We start from the raw sequence: 22,317 nt of genomic DNA on the forward strand, positions 1-22,317 counted from the left end.
ACAAAACTTGTGACCTGGTGAGCTGATGTAGATTTCATAGGAGTTGGCATAGTAACTGTGTCTGACTGCGCATATCAATGAGCTAATCAGCCAGGTGGCAGTTATTTTTAGAAATTGCCTCAGAAACCAGCGCATTATAAACGTATAGGAAAATTTCTCCATTGAAACGCATTGAAAGACTTTTTTCAAACACAAATTGCGCAAAAACTACAAATCCGATCGACACGAAAAATACTTAGCACACCTCTCAGGAACTCTGGCTTCGAAATGACACCTCACTGGAGTCTGTGAGTTTAGCGGTTCGGGCCGCATTACGTGCGGACTGAATAATAAGAATAAGAAGAAGTTTACCACGGTGGAATAACAGTATAGTGCTTTGTTCCAAAGCACTATAACTAGATGGGTATTTCCTGAAGGAACTACAGATAGTGCTTTGGAATGGTGCCCGGGCTGCCCCTGCAAGACTTTGACACTTGGGTGCCCCTCAGGCGGTCCGATTTGGTGGGTTGGGTCAATCTGGGTCTGATTTTGTGGGCGGGGTAAATCTAGGTCCGATTCGGTGGGCGGGGTCACTTTTGGTCCGATTCTGTGGGCGCGGCCACTCTGGGTCCGATTCGGTGGGCGGAGCCACTCTGCGTCCGATTTGGTGGGCGGGGCACCTTAGGGACCAATTTGGTGGGTGGGGTCACTCGGTCCGATTTGGTGGGCTGGGCACCTCAGGGTCTGATTTGGTGGGCTGGGCACCTCAGGGTCCGATTTGGTGGGTGGGGTCACTCTGGGTCCGATTTGGTGGGCGGGGTCACTCTGGGCCCGATTTGGTGGAAGGGGTCACTCTGGGTCCGATTTGGTGGAAGGGGTCACTCTGGGTCTGATTTGGTGGAAGGGGTCACTCTGGGTCCGATTTGGTGGGCGGAGCCACTCTGGGTCCGATTTGGTGGGCGGGGTCACTCTGGGTCTGATTTAGGGGGCGGGGTCACTCTGGGTCCGATTTGGTGGGCCGGGCCCCTCGGGGTCCGATTTGGTGGGCCGGGCCTCTCGGGTTCCGAATTGGTGAGCGGGGTAATCTACTATCTAATTGTCTAAGGGCACTTCCGTCTTTCTGTCTCACAACACCGCTACGTCATCATCTCGTGAGACCGCAATGCACTCTTGGGACCGGAGCGCGCAACAAGCATCGGGTACCGGCCACTCCAGGTGCAACAAGCATCGTGTACCGGCCGCTCTAGGAGGTGCAACAACCATCAGATACCGGCCACTCCAGGAGGTGAGTATGTAACTTTTTTATTTTAATTCTTTTTTTTTTTTTAACAGGGATATGCAGTATACTATGTGACTGGACAATATACTACGTGACTGGGCAGTATAACTACGTGGCTCTGCGCTGTATACTGCGTGGCTCTGTGCTGTATACTGCGTGGCTCTGCGCTGTATACTACGCGGCTCTGCGCTGTATACTACGCGGCTCTGCGCTGTATACTGCGTGGCTCTGCGCTGTGTACTGCGCGGCTCTGCGCTGTGTACTGCGCGGCTCTGCGCTGTGTACTGCGCGGCTCTGCGCTGTGTACTGCGCGGCTCTGCACTGTGTACTGCGCGTTCTGCGCTGTATACTGCGCGGCTCTGCGCTGTATACTGCGCGGCTCTGCGCTGTATACTGCGCAGCTCTGCGCTTTGTATTGCGCGGCTCTGCGCTATATACTGCGTGGCTCTTCGCTGTATACTACGCGGCTCTGCGCTGTGTACTGCGCGGCTCTGCGCTGTGTACTGCGCGTGTCCGTGCTGTGTACTGCGCGTGTCTGCGCTGTATACTGCGCGGCTCTGCGCTGTGTACTGCGCGGCTCTGCACTGTGTACTGCACGGCTCTGCGCTGTATACTGCGGGGCTCTGCACTGTATACTGCGGGGCTCTGCGCTGTATACTACGCGGCTCAGCGCTGTATACTGCGCGGCTCTGCGCTGCATACTGCTTGGCTCTACGCTGCGTACTGCGCGGCTCTGCGCTATATACTGGGTGGCTCTGCGCTGTGTACTGCGCGGCTCTGCACTGTGTACTGTGCGGCTCTGCACTGTGTACTGCGCGGCTCTGCGCTGTGTACTGCGCGGCTCTGCGCTGTGTACTGCGCGGCTCTGCGCTTTATACTGTGCGGCTCTGCGCTGTTTACTGCGCGGCTCTGCGCTGTGTACTGCGCGGCTCTGCGCTGTATACTGCGCGGCTCTGCGCTGTGTACTGCGCGGCTCTGCGCTGTGTACTGCGCGGCTCTGCGCTGTGTACTGCGCGGCTCTGCGCTGTGTACTGCTCGGCTCTGCGCTGTACTGCGCGGCTCTCCGCTGTGTACTGCGCGGCTCTGCGGTGTGTACTGCGCGGCTCTGCGCTGTGTACTGCGCGGCTCTGCGCTGTGTACTGCACGGCTCTGCGCTTTATACTTCGCGGCTCTGCGCTGTGTACTGCACGGCTCTGCGCTGTGTACTGCGCGGCTCTGCGCGGTATACTGCACGGCTCTGCGCTTTATACTGTGCGGCTCTGCGCTGTCTACTGCGCGGCTCTGCGCTGTGTACTGCTCGGCTCTGCGCTGTGTACTGCGCGGCTCTCCGCTTTATACTGCGCGGCTCTGCGCTGTGTACTGCGCGGCTCTGCGCTGTGTACTGCGCGGCTCTGCGCTTTATACTGCGCGGCTTTGCGCTGTGTACTGCTTGGCTCTGCGCTGTGTACTGCGCGGCTCTGCGCTGTGTACTGCGCGGCTCTGCGCTGTGTACTGCGGGGCTCTGCTCTTTATACTGTGCGGCTCTGCGCTGTGTACTGCATGGCTCTGCGCTGTGTACTGCGCGGCTCTGCGCTGTGTACTGCGTGGCTCTGCGCTGTGTACTGCGCGGCTCTGCGCTGTGTACTGCGCGGCTCTGCGCTGTGTACTGCGCGGCTCTGCGCTGTGTACTGCGCGGCTCTGCGCTGTGTACTGCGCGGCTCTGCGCTGTGTACTGCGCGGCTCTGCACTGTATACTGCGTGGCTGTGCAATATACTACGTGGACATGCATATTCTAGAATACCCGATGAGTTAGAATCGGGCCACCATCTAATAATTATAAGACTACAGATAGTGGTTTGGAATTGTGCTGGACTGTCACTTTAAGAGCTGATATTATCTGACAAAACTTGTGACCTGGTGAGCTGATGTAGACTTCATAGGCGTTGGCATAGTAACTGTGTCTGACTGCGCATATCAATGAGCTAATCGGCCAGGTGGCAGTTATTTTTAGAAATTGCCTCAGAAACCAGCCCATTATAAACGTATAGGAAAATTTCTCCATTGAAACGCATTGAAAGACTTTTTTCAAACACAAATTGCGCAAAAACTACAAATCCGATCGGCACGAAAAATACTTAGCACACCTCTTGGGGACGCTGGCTTCGAAATGACACCTCACTGGAGTCTGTGAGTTTAGCGGTTCGGGCCGCATTACGTGCGGACTGAATAATAAGAATAAGAAGAAGTTTACCACGGTGGAATAACAGTATAGTGCTTTGTTCCAAAGCACTATAACTAGATGGGTATTTCCTGAAGGAACTACAGATAGTGCTTTGGAATGGTGCCCGGGCTGCCCCTGCAAGACTTTCACACTTGGGTGCCCCTCAGGCGGTCTGTTTGGTGGGTTGGGTCAATCTGGGTCTGATTTTGTGGGCGGGGTAAATCTAGGTCCGATTCGGTGGGCGGGGTCACTTTTGGTCCGATTCTGTGGGCGCGGCCACTCTGGGTCCGATTCGGTGGGCGGAGCCACTCTGGGTCCGATTTGGTGGGCGGGGCACCTTAGGGACCAATTTGGTGGGTGGGGTCACTCGGTCCGATTTGGTGGGCTGGGCACCTCAGGGTCTGATTTGGTGGGCTGGGCACCTCAGGGTCCGATTTGGTGGGTGGGGTCACTCTGGGTCCGATTTGGTGGGCGGGGTCACTCTGGGCCCGATTTGGTGGAAGGGGTCACTCTGGGTCCGATTTGGTGGAAGGGGTCACTCTGGGTCTGATTTGGTGGAAGGGGTCACTCTCGGTCCGATTTGGTGGGCGGAGCCACTCTGGGTCCGATTTGGTGGGCGGGGTCACTCTGGGTCTGATTTAGGGGGCGGGGTCACTCTGGGTCCGATTTGGTGGGCGGGGCACCTTAGGGACCAATTTGGTGGGTGGGGTCACTCGGTCCGATTTGGTGGGCTGGGCACCTCAGGGTCTGATTTGGTGGGCTGGGCACCTCAGGGTCCGATTTGGTGGGTGGGGTCACTCTGGGTCCGATTTGGTGGGCGGGGTCACTCTGGGCCCGATTTGGTGGAAGGGGTCACTCTGGGTCCGATTTGGTGGAAGGGGTCACTCTGGGTCTGATTTGGTGGAAGGGGTCACTCTGGGTCCGATTTGGTGGGCGGAGCCACTCTGGGTCCGATTTGGTGGGCGGGGTCACTCTGGGTCTGATTTAGGGGGCGGGGTCACTCTGGGTCCGATTTGGTGGGCCGGGCCCCTCGGGGTCCGATTTGGTGGGCCGGGCCTCTCGGGTTCCGAATTGGTGAGCGGGGTAATCTACTATCTAATTATCTAAGGGCACTTCCGTCTTTCTGTCTCACAACACCGCTACGTCATCATCTCGTGAGACCGCAATGCACTCTTGGGACCGGAGCGCGCAACAAGCATCGGGTACCGGCCACTCCAGGTGCAACAAGCATCGTGTACCGGCCGCTCTAGGAGGTGCAACAACCATCAGATACCGGCCGCTCCAGGAGGTGAGTATGTAACTTTTTTATTTTAATTCTTTTTTTTTTTAACAGGGATATGCAGTATACTATGTGACTGGACAATATACTACGTGACTGGGCAGTATAACTACGTGGCTCTGCGCTGTATACTGCGTGGCTCTGTGCTGTATACTGCGTGGCTCTGCACTGTATACTACGCGGCTCTGCGCTGTATACTACGCGGCTCTGCGCTGTATACTGCGTGGCTCTGCGCTGTGTACTGCGCGGCTCTGCGCTGTGTACTGCACGGCTCTGCGCTGGGTACTGCGCGGCTCTGCACTGTGTACTGCGCGTTCTGCGCTGTATACTGCGCGGCTCTGCGCTGTATACTGCGCAGCTCTGCGCAGCTCTGCGCTTTGTACTGCGCGGCTCTGCGCTATATACTGCGTGGCTCTTCGCTGTATACTACGCGGCTCTGCGCTGTGTACTGCGCGGCTCTGCGCTGTGTACTGCGTGTGTCCGTGCTGTGTACTGCGCGTGTCTGCGCTGTATACTGTGGGGCTCTGCACTGTATACTGCGGGGCTCTGCGCTGTATACTACGCGGCTCAGCGCTGTATACTGCGCGGCTCTGCGCTGCATACTGCGTGGCTCTACGCTGCGTACTGCGCGGCTCTGCGCTGTATACTGGGTGGCTCTGCGCTATGTACTGCGCGGCTCTGCGCTGTGTACTGTGCGGCTCTGCTCTGTGTACTGCGCGGCTCTGCGCTGTGTACTGCGCGGCTCTGCGCTGTGTACTGCGCGGCTCTGCGCTTTATACTGTGCGGCTCTGCGCTCTGTACTGCGCGGCTCTGCGCTGTGTACTGCGCAGCTCTGCGCTGTATACTGCGCGGCTCTGCGCTGTGTACTGCGCGGCTCTGCGCTGTGTACTGCGCGGCTCTGCGCTGTGTACTGCTCGGCTCTGCGCTGTGTACTGCGCGGCTCTGCGCTGTGTAATGCGCGGCTCTGCGCTGTGTACTGCGCGGCTCTGCGCTGTGTACTGCGCGGCTCTGCGCTGTGTACTGCACGGCTCTGCGCGGTATACTGCGCGGCTCTGCGCTTTATACTGTGCGGCTCTGCGCTCTGTACTGCACGGCTCTGCGCTGTCTACTGCGCGGCTCTGCGCTGTGTACTGCTCGGCTCTGCGCTGTGTACTGCGCGGCTCTCCGCTTTATACTGCACGGCTCTGCGCTTTATACTGCGCGGCTTTGCGCTGTGTACTGCATGGCTCTGCGCTGTGTACTGCGCGGCTCTGCCCTGTGTACTGCACGGCTCTGCGCTGTGTACTGCACGGCTCTGCGCTTTATACTGCGCGGCTCTGCGCTGTGTACTGCACGGCTCTGCGCTGTGTACTGCGCGGCTCTGCGCTGTGTACTGCACGGCTCTGCGCTTTATACTGCGCGGCTCTGCGCTGTGTACTGCACGGCTCTGCGCTGTGTACTGCGCGGCTCTGCGCTGTGTACTGGGCGGCTCTGCGCTTTATACTGCGTGGCTCTGCGCTTTATACTGCGCGGCTCTGCGCTGTGTACTGCGCGGCTCTGCGCTGTGTACTGCGCGGCTCTGCGCTGTGTACTGCACGGCTCTGCGCTTTATACTGCGCGGCTCTGCGCTGTGTACTGCACGGCTCTGCGCTGTGTACTGCGCGGCTCTGCGCTGTGTACTGCATGGCTCTGCGCTTTAAACTGCGCGGCTCTGCGCTGTGTACTGCACGGCTCTGCGCTGTGTACTGCGCGGCTCTGCGCTGTGTACTGCGCGGCTCTGCGCTTTATACTGCGCGGCTCTGCGCTGTGTACTGCGCGGCTCTGCGCTGTGTACTGCGCGGCTCTGCGCTGTGTACTGCACGGCTCTGCGCTTTATACTGCGCGGCTCTGCGCTGTGTACTGCACGGCTCTGCGCTGTGTACTGCGCGGCTCTGCGCTGTGTACTGCACGGCTCTGCGCTTTATACTGCGCGGCTCTGCGCTGTGTACTGCACGGCTCTGCGCTGTGTACTGCGTGGCTCTGCGCTGTGTACTGCGCGGCTCTGCGCTGTGTACTGCACGGCTCTGCACTGTATACTGCGTGGCTGTGCAATATACTACGTGGACATGCATATTCTAGAATACCCGATGAGTTAGAATCGGGCCACAGTCTAATAATCATAAGACTACGGATAGTGGTTTGGAATTGTGCTGTACTGTCACTTTAAGAGCTGATATTATCTGACAAAACTTGTGACCTGGTGAGCTGATGTAGATTTCATAGGCGTTGGCATAGTAACTGTGTCTGACTGCGCATATCAATGAGCTAATCAGCCAGGTGGCAGTTATTTTTAGAAATTGCCTCAGAAACCAGCCCATTATAAACGTATAGGAAAATTTCTCCATTGAAACGCATTGAAAGACTTTTTTCAAACACAAATTGCGCAAAAACTACAAATCCGATCGACACGAAAAATACTTAGCACACCTCTCAGGAACGCTGGCTTCGAAATGACACCTCACTGGAGTCTGTGAGTTTAGCGGTTCGGGCCGCATTACGTGCGGACTGAATAATAAGAATAAGAAGAAGTTTACCACGGTGGAATAACAGTATAGTGCTTTGTTCCAAAGCACTATAACTAGATGGGTATTTCCTGAAGGAACTACAGATAGTGCTTTGGAATGGTGCCCGGGCTGCCCCTGCAAGACTTTCACACTTGGGTGCCCCTCAGATGCTGGTTTGGTAGTTGTAGCCCCTCAGGGTTGAGGATTTGGTGGGCGGGGCCACTCTGGGTCCGATTTGGGGGGCGGAGCCACTCTGGGTCCGATTTGGTGGGCTGGGTCACTCTGGGTCCGATTTGGTGGGCCGGGCCACTATGGGTCCAATTTGGTGGGCCAGGCCACTATGGGTCCAATTTGGTGGCCCGGGTCACTCTGGGTCCGATTTGGTGGCCCGGGTCACTCTGGGTCCGATTTGGTGGCCCGGGTCACTCTGGGTCCGATTTGGTGGCCCGGGTCACTCTGGGTCCGATTTGGTGGCCCGGGTCACTCTGGGTCCGATTTGGTGGCCCGGGTCACTCTGGGTCCGATTTGGTGGCCCGGGTCACTCTGGGTCCGATTTGGTGGCCCGGGTCACTCTGGGTCCGATTTGGTGGCCCGGGTCACTCTGGGTCCGATTTGGTGGCCCGGGTCACTCTGGGTCCGATTTGGTGGCCCGGGTCACTCTGGGTCCGATTTGGTGGCCCGGGTCACTCTGGGTCCGATTTGGTGGCCCGGGTCACTCTGGGTGCGATTTGGTGGCCCGGGTCACTCTGGGTCCGATTTGGTGGCCCGGGTCACTCTGGGTCCGACTTGGTGGGCCGGGTCACTCTGGGTCCGACTTGGTGGGCCAGGTCACTCTGGGTCCGATTTGGTGGGCCGGGTCACTCTGGGTCCGATTTGGTGGCCCGGGTCACTCTGGGTCCGATTTGGTGGCCCGGGTCACTCTGGGTCCGATTTGGTGGCCCGGGTCACTCTGGGTCCGATTTGGTGGCCCGGGTCACTCTGGGTCCGATTTGGTGGCCCGGGTCACTCTGGGTCCGATTTGGTGGCCCGGGTCACTCTGGGTCCGATTTGGTGGCCCGGGTCACTCTGGGTCCGATTTGGTGGCCCGGGTCACTCTGGGTCCGATTTGGTGGCCCGGGTCACTCTGGGTGCGATTTGGTGGCCCGGGTCACTCTGGGTCCGATTTGGTGGCCCGGGTCACTCTGGGTCCGACTTGGTGGGCCGGGTCACTCTGGGTCCGACTTGGTGGCCTGGGTCAATCTGGGTCCGATTTGGTGGCCCGGGTCACTCTGGGTCCGATTTGGTGGCCCGGGTCACTCTGGGTCCGATTTGGTGGCCCGGGTCACTCTGGGTCCGATTTGGTGGCCCGGGTCACTCTGGGTCCGATTTGGTGGCCCGGGTCACTCTGGGTCCGATTTGGTGGCCCGGGTCACTCTGGGTGCGATTTGGTGGCCCGGGTCACTCTGGGTCCGATTTGGTGGCCCGGGTCACTCTGGGTCCGACTTGGTGGGCCGGGTCACTCTGGGTCCGACTTGGTGGGCCAGGTCACTCTGGGTCCGATTTGGTGGGCCGGGTCACTCTGGGTCCGATTTGGTGGCCCGGGTCACTCTGGGTCCGATTTGGTGGCCCGGGTCACTCTGGGTCCGATTTGGTGGCCCGGGTCACTCTGGGTCCGATTTGGTGGCCCGGGTCACTCTGGGTCCGATTTGGTGGCCCGGGTCACTCTGGGTCCGATTTGGTGGCCCGGGTCACTCTGGGTCCGATTTGGTGGCCCGGGTCACTCTGGGTCCGATTTGGTGGCCCGGGTCACTCTGGGTCCGATTTGGTGGCCCGGGTCACTCTGGGTGCGATTTGGTGGCCCGGGTCACTCTGGGTCCGATTTGGTGGCCCGGGTCACTCTGGGTCCGACTTGGTGGGCCGGGTCACTCTGGGTCCGACTTGGTGGGCCAGGTCACTCTGGGTCCGATTTGGTGGGCCGGGTCACTCTGGGTCCGATTTGGTGGCCTGGGTCAATCTGGGTCCGATTTGGTGGGCCGGGTCATTCTGGGTCCGATTTGGTGGGCCAGGTCACTCTGGGTCCGATTTGGTGGGCCGGGTCACTCTGGGTCCGATTTGGTGGGCCGGGTCACTCTGGGTCCGGTTTGGTAGGCCGGGTCACTCTGGGTCCGGTTTGGTGGGCCGGGTCACTCTGGGTCCGGTTTGGTGGGCCGGGTCACTCTGGGTCCGATTTGGTGGGCCGGGTCACTCTGGGTCCGATTTGGTGGGCCGGGTCACTCTGGGTCCGATTTGGTGGGCCGGGTCACTCTGGGTCCGATTTGGTGGGCCGGGTCACTCTGGGTCCGATTTGGTGGGCCGGGTCACTCTGACTGACAGCAGGATAAGGGAATGGCTGATAACAGAGAATAGACTGACAGCAAGACAAGGGAATGGCTGATAACAGAGAGAATAGACTGACAGCAGGACAGGGGAATTGCTGATAGAGAGAAATAGACTGACATCAGGACGGGGAATGGCTGATAACAGAGAAAAATAGACTGACTGCAGTACGGGGAATGGCTGATAACAGAGAGAAATAGACTGACAGCAGGACGGGGAATGGCTGATAACAGAGAGAATAGACTGACAACAGGACAGGGAATGGCTGATAACAGAGAGAATAGACTGACAGCAGGACAGGGGAATGGCTGATAACAGAGAGAAATAGACTGACAGCAGTACGGGGAATGGCTGATAACAGAGAGAAATAGATGGGTATTTCCTGAAGGAACTACAGATAGTGCTTTGGAATGGTGCCCGGGCTGCCCCTGCAAGACTTTCACACTTGGGTGCCCCTCAGGCACTGGTTTGGTAGTTGTAGCCACTCTGGGTCCGATTTGGTGGGTGGGGCCCCTCAGGGGCCGATTTGGTGGGCGCTGTATACTGCGGGGCTCTGCGCTGTATACTGCGGGGCTCTGCGCTGTATGCTGCGCGGCTCCGCGCTGTATGCTGCGGGGCTCCGCGCTGTATGCTGCGCGTCTCCGCGCTGTATGCTGCGCGGCTCCGCGCTGTATGATGCGCGGCTCCGCGCTGTATGCTGCGGGGCTCCGCGCTGTATGCTGCGGGGCTCCGCGCTGTATGCTGCGCGTCTCCGCGCTGTATGCTGCGCGGCTCCGCGCTGTATGCTGCGCGGCTCCGCGCTGTATGCTGCGCGGCTCCGCGCTGTATGCTGCTGGGCTCCGCGCTGTATGCTGCGGGGCTCCGCGCTGTATGCTGCGCGTCTCCGCGCTGTATGCTGCGCGTCTCCGCGCTGTATGCTGCGCGTCTCCGCGCTGTATGCTGCGCGGCTCCGCGCTGTATGCTGCGCGGCTCCGCGCTGTATAATGCGCGGCTCTGCGCTGTATGGTGCGGGGCTCCGCGCTGTATAATGCGCGGCTCTGCGCTGTATGCTGCGGGGCTCTGCGCTGTATACTGTAATAATAATAAGACTACAGATAGTGCTTTGAAATTGTGCTGTGCTGTCACTTTAAGAGCTGATATTATCTGACAAAACTGTGGCCTGGTAGGCGTTGGCATAGTAACTGTGTCTGACTGCGCATATCAATTAGCTAATCGGCCAGGTGGCAGTTATTTTTAGAAATTGCCTCAGAAACCAGCCCATTATAAACGTATAGGAAAATTTCTCTATTGAAACGCATTGAAAGACTTTTTTCAAACACAAATTGCGCAAAAACTACAAATCCGATCGGCACGAAAAATACTTAGCACACCTCTTGGGGACGCTGGCTTCGAAATGACACCTCACTGGAGTCTGTGAGTTTAGCGGTTCGGGCCGCATTACGTGCGGACTGAATAATAAGAATAAGAAGAAGTTTACCACGGTGGAATAACAGTATAGTGCTTTGTTCCAAAGCACTATAACTAGATGGGTATTTCCTGAAGGAACTACAGATAGTGCTTTGGAATGGTGCCCGGGCTGCCCCTGCAAGACTTTCACACTTGGGTGCCCCTCAGGCGGTCCGATTTGGTGGGTTGGGTCAATCTGGGTCTGATTTTGTGGGCGGGGTAAATCTAGGTCCGATTCGGTGGGCGGGGTCACTTTTGGTCCGATTCTGTGGGCGCGGCCACTCTGGGTCCGATTCGGTGGGCGGAGCCACTCTGGGTCCGATTTGGTGGGCGGGGCACCTTAGGGACCAATTTGGTGGGTGGGGTCACTCGGTCCGATTTGGTGGGCTGGGCACCTCAGGGTCTGATTTGGTGGGCTGGGCACCTCAGGGTCCGATTTGGTGGGTGGGGTCACTCTGGGTCCGATTTGGTGGGCGGGGTCACTCTGGGCCCGATTTGGTGGAAGGGGTCACTCTGGGTCCGATTTGGTGGAAGGGGTCACTCTGGGTCTGATTTGGTGGAAGGGGTCACTCTGGGTCCGATTTGGTGGGCGGAGCCACTCTGGGTCCGATTTGGTGGGCGGGGTCACTCTGGGTCTGATTTAGGGGGCGGGGTCACTCTGGGTCCGATTTGGTGGGCCGGGCCCCTCGGGGTCCGATTTGGTGGGCCGGGCCTCTCGGGTTCCGAATTGGTGAGCGGGGTAATCTACTATCTAATTATCTAAGGGCACTTCCGTCTTTCTGTCTCACAACACCGCTACGTCATCATCTCGTGAGACCGCAATGCACTCTTGGGACCGGAGCGCGCAACAAGCATCGGGTACCGGCCACTCCAGGTGCAACAAGCATCGTGTACCGGCCGCTCTAGGAGGTGCAACAACCAACAGATACCGGCCGCTCCAGGAGGTGAGTATGTAACTTTTTTATTTTAATTCTTTTTTTTTTTAACAGGGATATGCAGTAAACTATGTGACTGGACAATATACTACGTGACTGGGCAGTATAACTACGTGGCTCTGCGCTGTATACTGCGTGGCTCTGTGCTGTATACTGCGTGGCTCTGCGCTGTATACTACGCGGCTCTGCGCTGTATACTACGCGGCTCTGCGCTGTATACTGCGTGGCTCTGCGCTGTGTACTGCGCGGCTCTGCGCTGTGTACTGCACGGCTCTGCGCTGTGTACTGCGCGGCTCTGCACTGTGTACTGCGCGTTCTGCGCTGTATACTGCGCGGCTCTGCGCTGTATACTGCGCAGCTCTGTGCAGCTCTGCGCTTTGTACTGCGCGGCTCTGCGCTATATACTGCGTGGCTCTTCGCTGTATACTACGCGGCTCTGCGCTGTGTACTGCGCGGCTCTGCGCTGTGTACTGCGCGTGTCCGTGCTGTGTACTGCGCGTGTCCGTGCTGTGTACTGCGCGTGTCTGTGCTGTATACTGCGGGGCTCTGCACTGTATACTGCGGGGCTCTGCGCTGTATACTACGTGGCTCAGCGCTGTATACTGCGCGGCTCTGCGCTGCATACTGCATGGCTCTACGCTGCGTACTGCGCGGCTCTGCGCTGTATACTGGGTGGCTCTGCGCTGTGTACTGCGCGGCTCTGTGCTGTGTACTGTGCGGCTCTGCACTGTGTACTGCGCGGCTCTGCGCTGTGTACTGCACGGCTCTGCGCTGTGTACTGCGCGGCTCTGCGCTTTATACTGTGCGGCTCTGCACTCTGTACTGCGCGGCTCTGTGCTGTGTACTGCGCAGCTCTGCGCTGTATACTGCGCGGCTCTGCGCTGTGTACTGCGCGGCTCTGCGCTGTGTACTGCGCGGCTCTGCGCTGTGTACTGCTCGGCTCTGCGCTGTGTACTGTGCGGCTCTGCGCTGTGTACTGCGCGGCTCTGCGCTGTGTACTGCGCGGCTCTGCGCTGTGTACTGCACGGCTCTGCGCGGTATACTGCGCGGCTCTGCGCTTTATACTGCGCGGCTCTGCGCTCTGTACTGCACGGCTCTGCGCTGTCTACTGCGCGGCTCTGCGCTGTGTACTGCTCGGCTCTGCGCTGTGTACTACGCGGCTCTCCGCTTTATACTGCGCGGCTCTGCGCTTTATACTGCGCGGCTTTGCGCTGTGTACTGCATGGCTCTGCGCTGTGTACTGCGCGGCTCTGCGCTGTGTACTGCATGGCTCTGCGCTGTGTACTGCACGGCTCTGCGCTTTATACTGCGCGGCTCTGCGCTGTGTACTGCACGGCTCTGCGCTGTGTACTGCGCGGCTCTGCGCTGTGTACTGCACGGCTCTGCGCTTTATACTGCGCGGCTCTGCGCTGTGTACTGCACGGCTCTGCGCTGTGTACTGCGCGGCTCTGCGCTGTGTACTGCGCGGCTCTGCGCTTTATACTGCGCGGCTCTGCGCTTTATACTGCGCGGCTCTGCGCTGTGTACTGCGCGGCTCTGCGCTGTGTACTGCTCGGCTCTGCGCTGTGTACTGCGCGGCTCTGCGCTTTATACTGCGCGGCTCTGCGCTGTGTACTGCACGGCTCTGCGCTGTGTACTGCGCGGCTCTGCGCTGTGTACTGCACGGCTCTGCGCTTTAAACTGCGCGGCTCTGCGCTGTGTACTGCACGGCTCTGCGCTGTGTACTGCGCGGCTCTGCGCTGTGTACTGCGCGGCTCTGCGCTTTATACTGCGCGGCTCTGCGCTGTGTACTGCGCGGCTCTGCGCTGTGTACTGCGCGGCTCTGCGCTGTGTACTGCACGGCTCTGCGCTTTATACTGCGCGGCTCTGCGCTGTGTACTGCACGGCTCTGCGCTGTGTACTGCGCGGCTCTGCGCTGTGTACTGCACGGCTCTGCGCTTTATACTGCGCGACTCTGCGCTGTGTACTGCACGGCTCTGCGCTGTGTACTGCGCGGCTCTGCGCTGTGTACTGCGCGGCTCTGCGCTTTATACTGCGCGGCTCTGCGCTGTGTACTGCGCGGCTCTGCGCTGTGTACTGCGCGGCTCTGCGCTGTGTACTGCACGGCTCTGCACTGTATACTGCGTGGCTGTGCAATATACTACGTGGACATGCATATTCTAGAATACCCGATGAGTTAGAATCGGGCCACAGTCTAATAATCATAAGACTACGGATAGTGGTTTGGAATTGTGCTGTACTGTCACTTTAAGAGCTGATATTATCTGACAAAACTTGTGACCTGGTGAGCTGATGTAGATTTCATAGGAGTTGGCATAGTAACTGTGTCTGACTGCGCATATCAATGAGCTAATCAGCCAGGTGGCAGTTATTTTTAGAAATTGCCTCAGAAACCAGCCCATTATAAACGTATAGGAAAATTTCTCCATTGAAACGCATTGAAAGACTTTTTTCAAACACAAATTGCGCAAAAACTACAAATCCGATCGACACGAAAAATACTTAGCACACCTCTCAGGAACGCTGGCTTCGAAATGACACCTCACTGGAGTCTGTGAGTTTAGCGGTTCGGGCCGCATTACGTGCGGACTGAATAATAAGAATAAGAAGAAGTTTACCACGGTGGAATAACAGTATAGTGCTTTGTTCCAAAGCACTATAACTAGATGGGTATTTCCTGAAGGAACTACAGATAGTGCTTTGGAATGGTGCCCGGGCTGCCCCTGCAAGACTTTCACACTTGGGTGCCCCTCAGGCGGTCCGATTTGGTGGGTTGGGTCAATCTGGGTCTGATTTTGTGGGCGGGGTAAATCTAGGTCCGATTCGGTGGGCGGGGTCACTTTTGGTCCGATTCTGTGGGCGCGGCCACTCTGGGTCCGATTCGGTGGGCGGAGCCACTCTGGGTCCGATTTGGTGGGCGGGGCACCTTAGGGACCAATTTGGTGGGTGGGGTCACTCGGTCCGATTTGGTGGGCTGGGCACCTCAGGGTCTGATTTGGTGGGCTGGGCACCTCAGGGTCCGATTTGGTGGGTGGGGTCACTCTGGGTCCGATTTGGTGGACGGGGTCACTCTGGGCCCGATTTGGTGGAAGGGGTCACTCTGGGTCCGATTTGGTGGAAGGGGTCACTCTGGGTCTGATTTGGTGGAAGGGGTCACTCTGGGTCCGATTTGGTGGTCGGAGCCACTCTGGGTCCGATTTGGTGGGCGGGGTCACTCTGGGTCTGATTTAGGGGGCGGGGTCACTCTGGGTCCGATTTGGTGGGCCGGGCCCCTCGGGGTCCGATTTGGTGGGCCGGGCCTCTCGGGTTCCGAATTGGTGAGCGGGGTAATCTACTATCTAATTATCTAAGGGCACTTCCGTCTTTCTGTCTCACAACACCGCTACGTCATCATCTCGTGAGACCGCAATGCACTCTTGGGACCGGAGCGCGCAACAAGCATCGGGTACCGGCCACTCCAGGTGCAACAAGCATCGTGTACCGGCCGCTCTAGGAGGTGCAACAACCATCAGATACCGGCCGCTCCAGGAGGTGAGTATGTAACTTTTTTATTTTAATTCTTTTTTTTTTAACAGGGATATGCAGTATACTATGTGACTGGACAATATACTACGTGACTGGGCAGTATAACTACGTGGCTCTGCGCTGTATACTGCGTGGCTCTGTGCTGTATACTGCGTGGCTCTGCGCTGTATACTACGCGGCTCTGCGCTGTATACTACGCGGCTCTGCGCTGTATACTGCGTGGCTCTGCGCTGTGTACTGCGCGGCTCTGGCTGTGTACTGCACGGCTCTGCGCTGTGTACTGCGCGGCTCTGCACTGTGTACTGCGCGTTCTGCGATGTATACTGCGCGGCTCTGCGCTGTATACTGCGCAGCTCTGCGCAGCTCTGCGCAGCTCTGCGCTTTGTACTGCGCGGCTCTGCGCTATATACTGCGTGGCTCTTCGCTGTATACTACGCGGCTCTGCGCTGTGTACTGCGCGGCTCCGCGCTGTGTACTGCGCGTGTCCGTGCTGTGTACTGCGCATGTCTGCGCTGTATACTGCGGGGCTCTGCACTGTATACTGCGGGGCTCTGCGCTGTATACTACGCGGCTCAGCGCTGTATACTGCGCGGCTCTGCGCTGCATAGTGCGTGGCTCTACGCTGCGTACTGCGCGGCTCTGCGCTGTATACTGGGTGGCTCTGCGCTGTGTACTGCGCGGCTCTGTGCTGTGTACTGTGCGGCTCTGCACTGTGTACTGCGCGGCTCTGCGCTGTGTACTGCGCGGCTCTGCGCTGTGTACTGCGCGGCTCTGCGCTTTATACTGTGCGGCTCTGCGCTCTGTACTGCGCGGCTCTGCGCTGTGTACTGCGCAGCTCTGCGCTGTATACTGCGCGGCTCTGCGCTGTGTACTGCGCGGCTCTGCGCTGTGTACTGCGCGGCTCTGCGCTGTGTACTGCTCGGCTCTGCGCTGTGTACTGCGCGGCTCTGCGCTGTGTACTGCGCGGCTCTGCGCTGTGTACTGCGCGGCTCTGCGCTGTGTACTGCGAGGCTCTGCGCTGTGTACTGCACGGCTCTGCGCGGTATACTGCGCGGCTCTGCGCTTCATACTGTGCGGCTCTGCGCTCTGTACTGCACGGCTCTGCGCTGTCTACTGCGCGGCTCTGCGCTGTGTACTGCTCGGCTCTGCGCTGTGTACTGCGCGGCTCTCCGCTTTATACTGTGCGGCTTTGCGCTGTGTACTGCATGGCTCTGCGCTGTGTACTGCGCGGCTCTGCGCTGTGTACTGCACGGCTCTGCGCTGTGTACTGCACGGCTCTGCGCTTTATACTGCGCGGCTCTGCGCTGTGTACTGCACAGCTCTGCGCTGTGTACTGCGCGGCTCTGCGCTGTGTACTGCACGGCTCTGCGCTTTATACTGCGCGGCTCTGCGCTGTGTACTGCACGGCTCTGCGCTGTGTACTGCGCGGCTCTGCGCTGTGTACTGCGCGGCTCTGCGCTTTATACTGCGCGGCTCTGCGCTTTATACTGCGCGGCTCTGCGCTGTGTACTGCGCGGCTCTGCGCTGTGTACTGCGCGGCTCTGCGCTGTGTACTGCACGGCTCTGCGCTTTATACTGCGCGGCTCTGCGCTGTGTACTGCACGGCTCTGCGCTGTGTACTGCGCGGCTCTGCGCTGTGTACTGCACGGCTCTGCGCTGTGTACTGCGCGGCTCTGCGCTGTGTACTGCGCGGCTCTGCGCTTTATACTGCGCGGCTCTGCGCTGTGTACTGCGCGGCTCTGCGCTGTGTACTGCGCGGCTCTGCGCTGTGTACTGCACGGCTCTGCGCTTTATACTGCGCGGCTCTGCGCTGTGTACTGCACGGCTCTGCGCTGTGTACTGCGCGGCTCTGCGCTGTGTACTGCACGGCTCTGCGCTTTATACTGCGCGGCTCTGCGCTGTGTACTGCACGGCTCTGCGCTGTGTACTGCGCGGCTCTGCGCTGTGTACTGCACGGCTCTGCGCTTTATACTGCGCGGCTCTGCGCTGTGTACTGCACGGCTCTGCGCTGTGTACTGCGCGGCTCTGCGCTGTGTACTGCGCGGCTCTGCGCTGTGTACTGCACGGCTCTGCGCTGTGTACTGCGCGGCTCTGCGCTGTGTACTGCGCGGCTCTGCGCTGTGTACTGCGCGGCTCTGCACTGTATACTGCGTGGCTGTGCAATATACTACGTGGACATGCATATTCTAGAATACCCGATGAGTTAGAATCGGGCCACAGTCTAATAATCATAAGACTACGGATAGTGGTTTGGAATTGTGCTGTACTGTCACTTTAAGAGCTGATATTATCTGACAAAACTTGTGACCTGGTGAGCTGATGTAGATTTCATAGGCGTTGGCATAGTAACTGTGTCTGACTGCGCATATCAATGAGCTAATCAGCCAGGTGGCAGTTATTTTTAGAAATTGCCTCAGAAACCAGCCCATTATAAACGTATAGGAAAATTTCTCCATTGAAACGCATTGAAAGACTTTTTTCAAACACAAATTGCGCAAAAACTACAAATCCGATCGACACGAAAAATACTTAGCACACCTCTCAGGAACGCTGGCTTCGAAATGACACCTCACTGGAGTCTGTGAGTTTAGCGGTTCGGGCCGCATTACGTGCGGACTGAATAATAAGAATAAGAAGAAGTTTACCACGGTGGAATAACAGTATAGTGCTTTGTTCCAAAGCACTATAACTAGATGGGTATTTCCTGAAGGAACTACAGATAGTGCTTTGGAATGGTGCCCGGGCTGCCCCTGCAAGACTTTCACACTTGGGTGCCCCTCAGGCGGTCCGATTTGGTGGGTTGGGTCAATCTGGGTCTGATTTTGTGGGCGGGGTAAATCTAGGTCCGATTCGGTGGGCGGGGTCACTTTTGGTCCGATTCTGTGGGCGCGGCCACTCTGGGTCCGATTCGGTGGGCGGAGCCACTCTGGGTCCGATTTGGTGGGCGGGGCACCTTAGGGACCAATTTGGTGGGTGGGGTCACTCGGTCCGATTTGGTGGGCTGGGCACCTCAGGGTCTCATTTGGTGGGCTGGGCACCTCAGGGTCCGATTTGGTGGGTGGGGTCACTCTGGGTCCGATTTGGTGGAAGGGGTCACTCTGGGTCTGATTTGGTGGAAGGGGTCACTCTGGGTTCGATTTGATGGGCGGAGCCACTCTGGGTCCGATTTGGTGGGCGGGGTCACTCTGGGTCTGATTTGGTGGGCGGGGTCACTCTGGGTCCGATTTGGTGAGCCGTGCCCCTCGGGGTCCGATTTGGTGAGCGGGGTAATCTACTATATAATTGTCTAAGGGCACTTCCGTCTTTCTGTCTCACAACACCGCTACGTCATCATCTCATGAGACCGCAATGCACTCTTGGGACCGGAGCGCGCAACAAGCATCGGGTACCGGCCACTCCAGGTGCAACAAGCATCGTGTACCGGCCGCTCTAGGAGGTGCAACAACCATCAGATACCGGCCGCTCCAGGAGGTGAGTATGTAACTTTTTTATTTTAATTCTTTTTTTTTTTTTAACAGGGATATGCAGTATACTATGTGACTGGACAATATACTACGTGACTGGGCAGTATAACTACGTGGCTCTGCGCTGTATACTGCGTGGCTCTGCGCTGTATACTGCGTGGCTCTGCGCTGTATACTACGCGGCTCTGCGCTGTATACTACGCGGCTCTGCGCTGTATACTGCGTGGCTCTGCGCTTTGTACTGCGCGGCTCTGCGCTATATACTGCGTGGCTCTTCGCTGTATACTACGCGGCTCTGCGCTGTGTACTGCGCGGCTCTGCGCTGTGTACTGCGCGTGTCCGTGCTGTGTACTGCGTGTGTCTGCGCTGTATACTGCGCGGCTCTGCGCTGTGTACTGCGCGGCTCTGCACTGTGTACTGCGCGGCTCTGCTCTGTATACTGCGGGGCTCTGCACTGTATACTGCGGGGCTCTGCGCTGTATACTACGCGGCTCTGCGCTGTATACTGCGCGGCTCTGCGCTGTATACTGCGCGGCTCTACGCTGTGTACTGCGCGGCTCTGCGCTGTATACTGCGCGGCTCTGCGCTGTATACTGGGCGGCTCTGCGCTGTGTACTGCGCGGCTCTGCGCTGTATACTGCGCGGCTCTGCGCTGTATACTGCACGGCTCTGCGCTGTGTACTGCGCGGCTCTGCGCTGTGTACTGCGCGGCTCTGCGCTGTGTACTGCGCGGCTCTGCGCTGTGTACTGCGCAGCTCTGCGCTGTGTACTGCGCGGCTCTGCGCTGTGTACTGCGCGGCTCTGCGCTGTGTACTGCGCGGCTCTGCGCTTTACACTGCGCGGCTCTGCGCTTTATACTGCGCGGCTCTGCGCTGTGTACTGCGCGGCTCTGCGCTGTGCACTGCACGGCTCTGCGCGGTATACTGCGCGGCTCTGCGCTCTGTACTGCGCGGCTCTGCGCTGTGTACTGCGCGGCTCTGCGCTGTATACTGCGCGGCTCTGCGCTGTGTACTGCGCGGCTCTGCGCTGTGTACTGCACGGCTCTGCGCTGTGTACTGCGCGACTCTGCGCTGTGTACTGCGCGGCTCTCCGCTTTATACTGCGCGGCTCTGCGCTGTGTACTGCGCGGCTCTGCGCTGTGTACTGCGCGGCTCTGCGCTGTGTACTGCGCGGCTCTGCGCTTTATACTGCGCGGCTCTGCGCTTTGTACTGCGCGGCTCTGCGCTGTGTACTGCGCGGCTCTGCGCTGTGTACTGCGCGGCTCTGCGCTGTGTACTGCGCGGCTCTGCGCGGCTCTGCGCGGCTCTGCGCTGTATACTGCGCGGCTCTGCGCTGTGTACTGCGCGGCTCTGCGCTGTGTACTGCGCGGCTCTGCGCTGTGTACTGCGTGGCTCTGCGCTTTATACTGCGCGACTCTGCGCTTTGTACTGCGCGGCTCTGCGCTGTGTACTGCGCGGCTCTGCGCTGTGTACTGCGTGGCTCTGCGCTGTGTACTGCGCGGCTCTGCGCTGTGTACTGCGCGGCTCTGCGCTGTATACTGCGCGGCTCTGCGCTGTGTACTGCGCGGCTCTGCGCTGTGTACTGCGCGGCTCTGCGCTGTGTACTGCGCGGCTCTGCGCTTTATACTGCGCGACTCTGCGCTTTGTACTGCGCGGCTCTGCGCTGTGTACTGCGCGGCTCTGCGCTGTGTACTGCGCGGCTCTGCGCTGTGTACTGCGCGGCTCTGCGCTGTGTACTGCGTGGCTCTGCGCTTTATACTGCGCGACTCTGCGCTTTGTACTGCGCGGCTCTGCGCTGTGTACTGCGCGGCTCTGCGCTGTGTACTGCGCGGCTCTGCGCTGTGTACTGCGCGGCTCTGCGCTTTATACTGCGCGACTCTGCGCTTTGTACTGCGCGGCTCTGCGCTGTGTACTGCGCGGCTCTGCGCTGTGTACTGCGCGGCTCTGCGCTGTGTACTGCGCGGCTCTGCGCTGTGTACTGCTCGGCTCTGCACTGTATACTGCGTGGCTCTGCGCTGTGTACTGCGCGGCTCTGCGCTGTGTACTGCGCGGCTCTGCGCTGTGTACTGCGCGGCTCTGCGCTTTATACTGCGCGACTCTGCGCTTTGTACTGCGCGGCTCTGCGCTGTGTACTGCGCGGCTCTGCGCTGTGTACTGCGCGGCTCTGCGCTGTGTACTGCGCGGCTCTGCGCTTTATACTGCGCGACTCTGCGCTTTGTACTGCGCGGCTCTGCGCTGTGTACTGCGCGGCTCTGCGCTGTGTACTGCGCGGCTCTGCGCTGTGTACTGCGCGGCTCTGCGCTGTGTACTGCGCGGCTCTGCGCTGTGTACTGCGCGGCTCTGTGCTTTATACTGCGCGACTCTGCGCTTTGTACTGCGCGGCTCTGCGCTGTGTACTGCGCGGCTCTGCGCTGTGTACTGCGCGGCTCTGCACTGTATACTGCGTGGCTGTGCAATATACTTCGTGGACATACATATTCTAGAATACCCGATGAGTTAGAATCGGGCCACAGTCTAATAATCATAAGACTACAGATAGTGGTTTGGAATTGTGCTGTACTGTCACTTTAAGAGCTGATATTATCTGACAAAACTTGTGACCTGGTGAGCTGATGTAGACTTCATAGGCGTTGGCATAGTAACTGTGTCTGACTGCGCATATCAATGAGCTAATCAGCCAGGTGGCAGTTATTTTTAGAAATTGCCTCAGAAACCAGCCCATTATAAACGTATGGGACAATTTCCCTATTGAAACGCATTGAAAGACTTTTTTCAAACACAAATTGCGCAAAAACTACAAATCCGATCGGCACGAAAAATACTTAGCACACCTCTCAGGAACGCTGGCTTCGAAATGACACCTCACTGGAGTCTGTGAGTTTAGCAGTTCGGGCCGCATTACGTGCGGACTGAATAATAAGAATAAGAAGAAGTTTACCACGGTGGAATAACAGTATAGTGCTTTGTTCCAAAGCACTATAATAATAAGAAGTTTACCACGATGGAATAACAGTATAGTGCTTTGTTCCAAAGCACTATAATAAGAAGTTATCCACGATGGAATAACAGTATAGTGCTTTGTTCCAAAGCACTATAATAAGAAGTTTACCACGGTGGAATAACAGTATAGTGCTTTGTTCCAAAGCACTATAATAAGAAGTTTACCACGGTGGAATAACAGTATAGTGCTTTGTTCCAAAGCACTATAATAATAATAAGAAGAAGTTATCCACGGTGGAATAACAGTATAGTGCTTTGTTCCAAAGCACTATAATAAGAAGTTATCCACGATGGAATAACAGTATAGTGCTTTGTTCCAAAGCACTATAATTA

At 58.0% G+C, this 22,317-nt stretch overlaps 1 protein-coding gene across 1 annotated transcript in view; it reads left to right on the forward strand.

Annotated features, from left to right (window-relative positions):
* LOC143803972 (uncharacterized) overlaps positions 1-22,317 on the forward strand; it is a 254,169-nt gene that overhangs the window by 33,447 nt on the left and 198,405 nt on the right. The gene's annotated exons all lie outside the window — the stretch shown is intronic.

The sequence above is a fragment of the Ranitomeya variabilis genome, chromosome 2 (genome assembly GCF_051348905.1).
Source record: "Ranitomeya variabilis isolate aRanVar5 chromosome 2, aRanVar5.hap1, whole genome shotgun sequence".
NCBI lineage: Eukaryota > Metazoa > Chordata > Amphibia > Anura > Dendrobatidae > Ranitomeya > Ranitomeya variabilis.